This window comes from Musca vetustissima, unplaced genomic scaffold, assembly GCF_032173495.1.
Source record: "Musca vetustissima isolate MV318-11 ecotype Yass unplaced genomic scaffold, APGP_CSIRO_Mvet_v1 utg43672, whole genome shotgun sequence".
Taxonomy (NCBI): Eukaryota; Metazoa; Arthropoda; class Insecta; order Diptera; family Muscidae; genus Musca; species Musca vetustissima.
In genome coordinates, this window is record NW_026886251.1 from 64,125 (window position 1) to 73,833 (window position 9,709).

Sequence of the window (9,709 nt, forward strand, 5' to 3'; positions counted from 1 at the left end):
ATTAGAATAATTTGAATTTGGGTGAACCGATAGAGCTGGGAACCTGGAATTTGGTGTTAGGATAATTGTTGGGGTGTAGGATTGGTGTATGTAGGAAATTCGTACCAATTTGTTCTATATGGTACCAAATTTTGATTTAGGTGAACCGATGAGCTGCAATCATGACATTGGGATTTAAGATCATTGTTGGGAGGTATTTAGTGAGTTTTGAAAATTCCTACTAATGTGAACTAAATTTGGTACAATTAAAATTAAATATGGGCGAAACGATTGAGCTGAAATTTGAAAATAGGGTTTATGTTGGTGTAGGATTGGGGTATGGATCAAGCATTGGAAATTCTTACTTATGGGTACTACATTTGGTACCCTGAAATTTGGAGATTGGGCTATTGCGAAAGTTTCGGAAATTCGTGAAATAATATCTTTTGCCCCACCGTCGGACAATTCAGCCTTCATTAAGAAACATCCGATGATTGACTTCGCGAGTAAAACACCAAACCGAAGGTTTTGGTGCAGGCACATTCTCCTGTAGATATGAAGAAAGAAATCTGGTGACAGATAGAGACAGCGTGTTGAGGATCTGGAAGTAGCACTTTTGAAAAACTTCTGATAGCAAATAGTGGCAGTGAAGAAGATACCCCAGATACCTAGCCAAGATGAGGTCTTAAAAGCAATTAATCGACTCAAGAACAATAAAGCATCAGGGTTACCAGCCGAACTATTCAAGACTGGTGGTTAGATGCTGGTCAGGAGAATGCACCAGCTGATTAGTACAATTTGGCTAGAGGAATGCATGCCCAATAATTGGAACCTCAGCGACGATATGTGTCAACTATTAAGGAATAAGTCTCCTTCCCATCGCATATAATGTGCTATCCATCATGCTGTGTTAACGACTGAAGCCAATGGTCAATGACATTATTGGACCCTACCAATGCGGCTTCAGACCTGGCAAATCCACCGTTGACCAGATTTTCACTCTGCGCCAATCCTGGAAAAGACCCACGAAAAACGCATCGACACACCACTTATTTGTCGACTATAAATCCGCAATTGACAGCCCTATCTGTTCAGAGGTGTTTAAAGCCATGTCTACGTTCGGCATTCCTGAAAAATTAATACGGCTATGCAGGATAACTTTAAGTGGCACAAGGTAAAGACGGAAAGGGCCTATCGCAGCCCTTCAATACCGAACGAGGATTCAGACAAGGTGACAGTTTGTCGTCTGATCTTTTTAACATCCTGCTGGAAAAGGTCATACGAGACGCAAAGGTGAACAGAAACTCTGTACATCAAACAACACATGATACTCGTCCACGCCGATGACATCGACATAATGGGTCGAACTTTGAGAGCGGTAACAGCCACCTTTGAACAAATTGAGAAGGAGTCTGCCAAAGTGGGTCTGACAGTAAACGGCGAGAAGACCAAGCTGATGTTATCAACGCGAACTTGAGAACTACAGCTTCGAGATAGCTGACGATTTTATATACCTTGGTACCGCCATAAATAAAACGAATGACATCAGTTTCGAAATTCGGAGAAGGATTGTGATGGCCAACAGATGCTACTATGGTCTAAGTAAGCATTTTAGAAACAAGGCCACCTCCCGCCAGACCAAACTCACACTTTACAAGACGTTGATACTACCCGTGCTGTTATATGGATCTGGATCTGGTTTGAAAGAAAAATTCTCCGAAAGATCTACGGGCCGATCTGCGTTTACGGTGAATATCGGCGTCTAATGCACCAAGAGCTTTACAATTTATACGCGGACATCGACATAGTCAGTCGGATTGAGCTGCAGCGACTACGATCGCTAGGCCATGTTTTGCGAATGAATGATAACGCCCCAGCTCAAAAGGCATATAAAAGCTAGCCTACTGATGGTTCCCGTAGAAGAAAATGTACCAACATACGCACACTTTTGCATGTCACTGTATATTATTTTATCATTCTCATCATATTTATCCTTCTGTTATTTACAGCATTCTGAATAATGTTCAAATAATATTGTTGATGTGTTGAACTATCAAAATAAGTTTCACTAAAATATTTACCAATCATATGCACTTTTCCCAAGAATTAATTATGCTTGCGTATATTAATCCAAGGAACAATGTTTGAAATCTTATTCCAATTTCATAATATTAAATAATATTTCTTAAGCCTAATATTTGAATTGTACTACACATAACACACATACATACCCCTACATAATAATGTATTTAACAAATATCCGATTATTGATTGTTTATCTATTTGTAAACGATTTTCTTTCTATACATAATTAATAAGCCTCAAAAATATTCTTCGTTATTTTCTGAATCGGAATAATTTGTAGATTTGATAGAATTGAAAGGTATTTTGTCAACGGTAGATAGGCATTAGTTCCACTTGAATGTGTTTTTGTTAAGAATAAAGACAAAAACAACAACAAAAAAGTTAGCATAATAGACAAATGTTACAATTTCATCATCAACTAAACCCGGTTAACATCAACACAACACATTTACATTTATGTGTTGACTGATTCATATACAGTGGCTCCATCGAATAATAGGACAAGTGGTTCTCAGATATAATAATGCTATACATTTCAAAAAATTTGTCTTATATTTCTGAACAATACAAAAAACAACAACTTTTCTAGTGATAACAGTAAATTTCGTCAGAAAAATCGGACAAAGCAAAGTATCAATGTTAAAAAATGCAAAAAATCGAGAAATTAATATTTAGTTGCATATCCTTTGTTGTCCAGAACGGCCTGTAAACGCTTCGGTATTGATTTGACCAAATTCTGGCATATGGCGATTCCAGTAAAGTCTCCTTAAGCTGTACTAAGGAGTTAATTTTTTTTTTTCATACACTCTCCCAGATAATTCTTCCCATAGATGCTCAATTACGTTAAGGTCTGGGCTCTGAGCAGGTGTTTGCATAAGTTTGGGGCATACACTCATACACTCTCCCAGATAATTCTTCCCATAGATGCTCAATTACGTTAAGGTCTGGGCTCTGAGCAGGTGTTTGCATAAGTTTGGGGCAGTTATGGATCAACCAAAGATTTGCAACACCTGATGTGTGCTTGGGATCGTTGTCTTGATAAAAGGCAATGTTGTTCGCGATACCCAATTTGTCTGCACAAATTTGTCCATTTTACCATCAATAAAATGCAAATTGCCTACTCCCGCACTCGACATGCAGCCCCAAACCATAAAAGAACCTGTGCTTAACAGTGGCTTTTGTATTCTTATGATTAAATTCAGCATTTGGCTTACGCCACACATACATCTTTCCGTCTGATCCGTGCAAATTAAAATTGCTTTCGTCAGTAAACAGAAACTTAATATAATGAAAACTATCAATAGAAATGTATTTTAAGATGATCTATCATCAAATTACCTGCTTCCAAAAATCTTCTGGTTTTAGTAAATACTCCTTTTGTCCGATTATGCGATGGAGCCACTGTATGTCTCTACGTTGGACTACCACTTATGCTGGCTATTAATTTTAATTAGTAAAATATATTTAATGCATGAAGGTTAGGAAGAGGAGGAGGAGATGGGCGAGAAGTAGCAGAGGATATACTCTTTCACAGATATTTGATTTTGTAATATTTACACTGTTGTAATCTTAATTGAGTTAATTCAGTTAATACACATCAATATTTGCACAAGAGATTTTACAATAATGAATTGATGCGTTTGCTGTTGTTGCTGCTGCTGCTATTTTGTTAAATTGTCCATTGAAGCATAAAGTGATTTATTTGCTAATTTGTTTAAATATTTGATGGGTATGTGTAGCTAACAGGGCTATTATAGGAAGAACAACTACAAAATCAGATGACCTAGATAAGTTGTTGTCAGACGAATAGAAAAGGATGGTTTTGTTTTAGTAATGGATATCGTATTGAAATGTTGATTTTTGAATCCACAAATCATTTGTTCTAACCTAATGTACATTTACATATGCTCATTGTTTGATAGCTTATATATTGATATTTAACTAAATAGTGGAATAATTAATTAAATGTAAAAATAAATAAACTACAATGTTGGCATATATTTGTATTCGAATGGATGTTGTATTGCAACGTGTGGTATAGACTTGAATTTGAATCTAAAATTCCATATAGTAAGGTTAGATTGAGATGAGGATACATGGTATTATCAGATTTCCTATGAGAAGAATGTGAGCATAGTACTATAAGTTGAAATAATTTTCTCTTGATCATAACAAACTTGTAGCTTTATGTTTTTGGTATACCATACGTATAGGCATTCAATGGTTTTAGTGAATTCTTATAGCCTCCACCATATTATGGAGTGTACATTAAATTTGGCATTTCATTTGTAATACATTTAAATAAATTGGATTGGAATTGGGCAAAGAATATTACTGACGCCGCTCACATGAAAATCTTCAGCGACATCAAGTAAGTCAAACTGTAAAATATGGCGGGAGAGTCGACGATTTTTAAAAAAATATGTTTTAAGAACTTTCCAAGAGGTATGGATGTTAAATTATATCGTCATCATAAATGCAAACGGACGTAACTATAGAAAATTCGAAATTGACTTTTTGTTTGATTATTGTTCGTCTAATCAAACTACATGTTCATTTAGACAGCTAACGTGAAAAACAGCGATCTAATTAAATAAATTCAAATAGACAGACGTAACTACACTCCTGTAAAAACAAAAGCTCGCAATATTGAAGATAGAAATTGTGAACTTATAGTAATGCTACTTCTGGGATGATTGATATTGAAAATGAGATATATCGGCAAATTTTTTACGGTAGCCCCATATAGCGGTACCCCAAATTTAAGGCTTTTCTTCATTTTTTTAACTAATCAGCTATAAATAAGTATTTTTGTTTCCCACTGGGTGGAAAAGTACTCTGTGCAATGTTCTATCGCTATTGGATAAGTATTAATGCCTTGCAACATGCAGCATTTACATTTACATATATTAAAATCTGAACCGATTTTCACGAAACATAACACACATCACTCTAGACTCAATTCAGTACGCTATGCTAAATTTCGTGCGAATCGAAAGAAATATAGATGCTTTAATGCACCATTTACACAAAATCGAACGAAAATATATGTGCGAGCTATGGCTAAATCTGAACCGATTTCAACAAATTTTAGTCTCAATCGGATAATTATTAGTCACTTTGTTGTACTACAATTGTGTTGTAGTTACGTCTTTTTGTTTCAGAAGATATCATGTCAAAAGGACGTAACCTTTAAAAAGAAAAAAAAAAAAAAAAAAAACAGTGAGCGGAGCAATATAGTCGGACGGGCCGACCATTCGATGCCCTACACAACTACCACGGAACTCAAATTTTCTGCGGATTTTTATTCCGAGCCTGGGCAATATTTTGTGATATTTGCACCTTCTTGCCCGATTAGAGGTAAACAGCACCTTTTCCTCACACTGACATATTTTCCGAATATTACGAGTATTCAGTATAGCTATTGTCCAGATTCCCTTCACCATGGGTTGTGTTGTGATGTTCGGCTTTCATTTGTGGTCTAGATCGACTCGAAAATAACACAAAAAATTAAGTTCTCGGTTCACTTCATTCCGAATTTATTATCTGATCATCACCGAAAATTATAACCGATGTTCTTGACCATAACTGCAAACTCATGGAACATTTCAAAGCGATCAGCGCTATAGTTCCGCTCTCTAGAGTGATAATGGGTTACTAAATAATATACGAATACGGAGATACCTGTAAATATTTAGGTGTAACTCCCACATCCGAGAACATACAACAATATAATTGGAATTAATTTAAAGGTCAGCCACTCCTCTTGGATATATTATAAACTTCTCGGGTATATGTCCTTCAGGTGTAAATATATACGCTATAGAATACAAATTTTGTCATTTTTCACACAAAAGTCAGGGTCCATTTAACCCGCTAAATATTGACCAACCTTTATGAAAACAGGCATGCTTATTCTTTGGCCCGATCCCCTTCTCCATGGAAAATTTCACGATGTTCGGACCATTATTGCGGCCTCTGGAGCGACCAGAAAAACCGACAAAAATTTAGTATTTGGTCCATTTCATCCCCTAAATATTAACCGATCTTTCCCAAAAACAATAGGGGTCTTCATTGGCTAGAGCCCATCCTACATGCAAAATTTCGTGAAGATTGGTCCATAACTGTGGCCTGTATCGTGTTTACAAATTATAATGGACAGACGGACACACATGTCTAGATCGACTCAGCTAGTCGAGATATGTCGATCGGTATACTTAAAGGTGGGTGTAGGACCAATATTTTGCGGCGTTACAAACATTTGGGGTTAAAATACCCTGACAACATAGTTGTGTAGGGTATACAAATACAAATTAAATCTTTTTCAAAAAATAAATACGGCTCTAAAGTGCGGTTAAAATATGAAAAACTTTCCTGCCATGCTCCATTTTTATGAAATTTATAACGTTTTAGGTCAACCGAAAAACCTGCAACCCTGAGATTTGTAGCGAAGTAGCGGGCTTATGCTACTATTATATGTACCTATTTCTTTTTCTTGTTCAGTGACTTATACTAAATTTTGATAGAGATTTTTTTTGCTACAAACTCGGAATAAGATCGTAGTTGACCCTAAAATGAGTTTTCATATTTTTAAGATTTTTGACATTTATACAGATTTCGAGTTTGGGTCTATTCAGAGACTTATCGTAAAACTTTATGACGAACTTTTGAGTAGAATATTCTGCTATAAATGTATTTTCAATCATTTCTGGAAAATGGCACCGATAAGTCTCCTTCAGAGTATCGACTTAGGTTTAACGTATTAGACAAAAATATTCCTCATAGTAATGTGCCAATGACACCATATGCCTCAAATGGAAAATATTACCACGTCCTTTTAGTTTACCTCACGACGTAAACATTCAAAATGAAGATGCACGTGTCTTCATACTTTTTTTTTGCAATTTTTCGATAATTATTTTTTGTGTTGCACAGTGTAATTGGGCCAGATTTATATATTATCGTTTGTCATCTTAAGACCATACATATGCCTAGAATGGAGCCGTTCTAATATATGGGGTCTATGTCGAAACCAGAATGAAATAATAGCTGAGAAAACACCTCGGAATGACATAGTACACCCCCTTGGAATTAAACCGTTTTCGTCAATAATGTTTTTCACTTTTCTAGAATCCGCAAGATCTAGATCTAGTAGAATCAGTAAGATCAGTAATTATACAATAGATATAAAAACTGTATGGTTGATTATTGTCCTCTGATACTTAATTATAAAAACTAGTACTAGAGATTTTATGGGGCACATTCAGCACTATAGTTATAGCCTGGTAATTATCACTCCTATCAGTCTGATTAAAATCAGATTCTCTTAATATTCAATTTTATTTTAATATATGACTTAATATCTGACTTTTAAAGCGGACATTTACACGCACCATCAGAAATACCGCATTTTCGTCAATACAAGAACGATTGGTCTTGTATATGTAATTTCGATGCATATTAAAGGATTAATTTTAAAGACAAACTCAAAAACATTTTAAGCAAATAATATAGCACTATCAGTATATGAAAATATGGTGTTTTCATATACTGATAGTGTATATATATATATATATATATATATCTTAATTAGTCCATGAAAAAATGAGGTTTAATAATCCATGCTGATTGCATGGACAATAATCTTTACTTATAAGATCTTACAGCTTCAATATTCTTTAAAAAAAGTCCTTAAAATATTTATTAAAAAATCACTCTTATCATTATAAAATCCATATGAAATGCTCGTTAAAAATCCAGATCCATGCCCTTAAAATATAATTTTTTGAATCCAAGCTTGTGAGTCCTAAGTCTGCATGAAAAATATATTTTAAAATTCACACCGTGAGAGTCTGAATTTTTTTTAACACATTTATGTCTGTGATAGTCCTTGGGAGATATATCCGTATAAAGTCTCCATTAGTTGGATGTTGGGATTCTTAAAAATGTGTTTTAAAAATTTTGTTGTTGACAATTTTGTTTAATATTGACCTAGATTTCATTTATGGTTACAGTAATGCAATAACTTCCTCTTACATTTTCTATGAATTAATTAAACTCAATCTAAGTTATCAATGTGTTGAAGCAAAATATATTTCATAAATAAAAACTCTGGTAAAATTCTTTCAAATCTAAAATTCAAAATTACAAATGAAAAAACCTATCTACACATTAATACAGACTATGAAATAATTGCAATCAAGATTTTAGGATAATAGAATCTACCATTGGTAGATTCTGATAAAATCACAACAGTAACAGCAACAACAAATTATAATCAAGATTCTAAAGACCACACAAATGCCGGATATGAATTTCTTTACACCACACTTTATACACTCACTCACATTCATACAACTGCATCATCCTATACATCTAAGAATTGTCTTTCTGCATTTATTTATCCATTGCTGTGATTGCTTGATCGTCCATAGAATTGTTAAAGAATTGCATTTTCTGAATATTTACATCTCTTCTGTATATATATGAAAATATATCCCTCACGTTCCTATTGTCCAGCAGGACACCAGCAGGACAGAAGAAGAAATGCCAAAAGCAATGACGATTATGGTTTCAATTTTGGCTTGTTGTCCATTGTGCATTGCTAGCAAGCAAGCATTTACTTATAAATTTTATATTTGTCTATGGGAAGAAGTGGAAGGATACAAATCCATTGTCTATATTTAAAATTTATGGATTATGTTAGTTAGTTTCTCTATGGTATGGATGTATGTGTGTGTGCATGTTGGATTACATATCAATGTTTATTTATCCACATATAGATATGTGTAGGTTTGTGTCTGTGTGTGTTATGGTTTATATACTATTAGCCTTTGCTTAATATTTACTAATACTTACTATTAGACCATCATTATAAACAAACATAGACAAAATGTAATTCAGAATTCCCAACAACAGAGGAAATATGATGGACAGTGGTTTGGGAGGAACACAAAATCGTTTACTATCCAAACACATAATTAGTAATCATAAAAATGGTATTTCAGAATTTTAAATAATTTGACCACGAATATCTCGAATGAGGGTATGTAGATTCGATTCTGATCAAAGACGACGCTTCTATTTTTTTCCAGTGATCTTTTGGTACTGTGGGGATCGAATGGGCCAACAATTTTTTTAGATTCTCTATAGACCACAGTTATGTCCGGAACATCAGGAAATTGTAAACGGAGAATGTTATCCGGTCAATGGATAAACAAGGTCATTCTGATCTACTCCCTTAAATAAGTCAATTATAGTTTCAGAAACTGATTTTTTCCGACAAAATAATTCAAAATATGTACCACTGTGCAAAGTTAATGTAATTTAAACTATTTGTCTACAACAACAATAACACGATTCCTATTCCAATAAAATTTGCCGTGATGGTATACATTTACAAACAAATATCACCATCTATATGCAGAGTCTCAACAACATCATACACATTTGCTTAATAATATTTAGTTGACCTATATATATGAGAACCATTCCCAACAATAAGAACCACTAGGATATGTAATTTTAAAGGACACGTATCACGTATAACCTTTGAAGAAAATATACATTACAAATCCACGCCTGTGGCTCTTTATGGCCTTTGAAGAAAATATTCCTTCAAAATCCACGTCTATGGCTCGTTGGA